This window comes from Triticum dicoccoides, chromosome 6A (assembly GCF_002162155.2).
Source record: "Triticum dicoccoides isolate Atlit2015 ecotype Zavitan chromosome 6A, WEW_v2.0, whole genome shotgun sequence".
Taxonomy (NCBI): Eukaryota; Viridiplantae; Streptophyta; class Magnoliopsida; order Poales; family Poaceae; genus Triticum; species Triticum dicoccoides.
In genome coordinates, this window is record NC_041390.1 from 143468797 (window position 1) to 143471807 (window position 3011).

Consider the following 3011-nt stretch of genomic DNA (forward strand, 5'->3'; position numbering starts at 1 on the left):
GCCCCCGCCTCTCCAGATTTTGTATGGAGAGAGGCGATCAGGTTTTCGGGGAGCGACTACGTGACTGCTCGCCTCCGATCCACTACTTCCTCTACGTCCACATCGCCTTCGTCATCACCATGTCCCTTGACGCCGACCGTGCTGCCGCCGAGAAGCTTGAAGCCGAGAAGAAGGCCGCTAAGGACACCACTGCTGCCGCCGCCACGACGGCGGCTTCTGCCTGGCCTATTGGAGGGTATAACTGATATGTCTCCAATGTATCTATAATTTTTCATTGTTCCATGTTGTTATATTATCATTCTTGGATGTTTTACAATTATTTTATAGCAACTTTATATCATTTTTTGGGACTAACCTATTGATATAGTGCCCAGTGTCAGTTGTTGTTTTTTACTCCGTAGAAAATCAATACCAAACGGAGTCCAAACGCAGTGAAACTTTTTGGAGATTTTTTCTTGACTAGAAGACACCTGTTGGGCCAAAGAAGTACCAGAGGGGGGCTCCGAGGGGAGCACAACCCACCAGGGCGTGCCTGGAGGCCCAGGCGTGCTCAGGTGGGTTGTGCCCACCTCGGTGGCCTCCCAATATTCCAGAAACCCTAGGGGGTCAATGAAAATCAACTCCAGCCGCCGCAAGTTCCAGAAATCATAAATCCAATCTAGACACCATCACGGAGGGGTTCATCATTCTCATTGGTGCCTCTTCGATGATGTGTGAGTAGTTCATTGTAGACCTATGGGTCCGTAGGTAGTAGCTAGATGGCTTCCTCTCTCTCTCTCTTTTGATTCTCAATACAATGGTCTTTTGGAGATCTATTAGATGTAACTCTTTTTGCGATGTGTTTGTTGGGATTCGATGAACTTTGAGTTTATGATCAGATCTATGTTTTTATCCATAAAAGTTATTTGAGTCTTTTGATCTCTTATATGCATGATTACTTATAGTCTCGTATTTCTTCTTTGAGTATTTGGTTTAGTTAGGCCGACTAGATCGATTTTTCTTGCCATGAGAATAGTTGCTTTGTGATGGGTTCATCTTACGGTGCTCGATCCCAGTGACAGAAGGGGAAACGACACTTATGTTTCGTTGCTATTAAGGATAACAAGATGGGGTCTATTTCTACATAAATAGATCTTATCTACATCATGTCATCGTTTTATTGCATTACTCCGTTTCTCCATGAACTTAATACACTAGATGCATGCTGGATAGCGGTCGATGTGTGGAGTAATAGTAGTAGATGCAGGCAGGAGTCGGTCTACTACTCTTGGACGTGATGCCTATATAATGATCATTGCCTGCATATCGTCATGACTATTTGAAGTTCTATCAATTGCCCAACAGTAATTTGTTTACCCACCATATGTTATTTTTCTTGAGAGAAGCCACTAGTGAAACCTACGGCCCCCCAGGTCTCTTCTTTATTATATTTGCCTTCAAGATCTATTTTTATTCGTTTTTATTTTCAGATCTATTAATCCAAAACCTCCAAAAATAGCTTGTTGCACTTTGTTTTATTTTGCGTTTATTCGTGATCTATTTATCCTATCTATCATATTTTTATCCCGTCAACTCGACAATTTCTGGCACCGTTATCCGAAAAGGATTGACAACCCCTTTAACACGTCGGGTTACAAATATTTGTTCTTTGTGTACAGGCATTGTTTATGTAGTGTTGTGTGATTCTCCTACTGGTTCGATAATTTTGATCTCATCACTGAGGGAAATACCTACAGTTGATGTGCTACATCATTCCTTCCTCTTTGGGGAAATACCGGCGTAGTTCAAGCCGTAATGAATAACTCGTTTACCCCACTCCTGTTTATTATCGTTCTAGACATTGTAGCATTATGTGTAGATGTATCTGCTATTAACATAGTATGTTCTTGCATGATCCAATATCAGCATGTTGTTAATTCTGCCAATGCCATGCTACTGATTTATTCGTGGATTAATTTAGTCAAAAAACTGCCTATTTACTCAACACCAATAACCTTAAGTGTCTACCCTCTATATATGGAAAACTTGACTGCGAACTCATGGATACGGAATGAGAACTAAAATTCCCTTGATGATTGTATGTGCTCTCGTGCATAGTGATCCAATCATTCTTGACACGGACTTTACAAATAACTCATCCACATATCGCCCTTTCAAATTTGAATTATGGTGATCATAATCCAGAAGTGTACGAGATCACTATAGTCTATATTGGAAAGTATTACAACTCTAATTTATATTTGACACGACGATGGAAGTAAAGAATACTTATAAGCTCCTGTCCTGGCTCATTCGGGTTGTGAGCCGAGCCCGAGCCAAGTTTCGCAAAGTTTTTCCTCTGCCATGTCTGGCCACGCTTCCTGCAGGCCTGCTGGTGCCGTGTGCTATCTTCCACGGTCACCGGCCATCGAGGCGGCCGAAGCTGCGCTGCAGCAGTGCCCGCTCATCGTTATCGTGGGCGGCACCCGCTCTGGCATTTCCTGTGATGATGTTGCGGCCTTGCTTCGCGAGAAGTGTCCTATGCCTTCCCACACGTTCCCCCTCCATCGCCGCCGCCCCGACGAGTTCCTGCTTCACTTCCAGGACGCCGCTGATCGGGCGCGCGTGGCCGCGGTCACGTTTTGTTTCCGGCTCTTCCGCCTGCTAGTCCATCCATGGAGTGACTCCGCCGGGGCTGAGTCGGTCACGTCGCGGTTCCTCTAGTCCTCTTTGAGCTCGGTGGCATCCCAGACCACGCTTGGGAGCGGGCGTCCGCAGAGACGCTGATGTCCCCGTTCTGTGACGTCGATGAGCTCGCACCAGAGACGGTCAGCATGTCGGACATATCGGCATGGAAACTCAACCCCGACGGGATCCCGCGCTCGTTTGGGCTGCTCCTTACTGAGCCTAGCGCTGCGATCGAGCGTGCTGACCCGAACCCGGTCTTCCACTTCGGTCGCGCCATGCTGCGCTTCCTGGTGTCCATCCGCGTCTCTGCATATGAGGACTACTGTCTCCTGGTCATCCCTTCT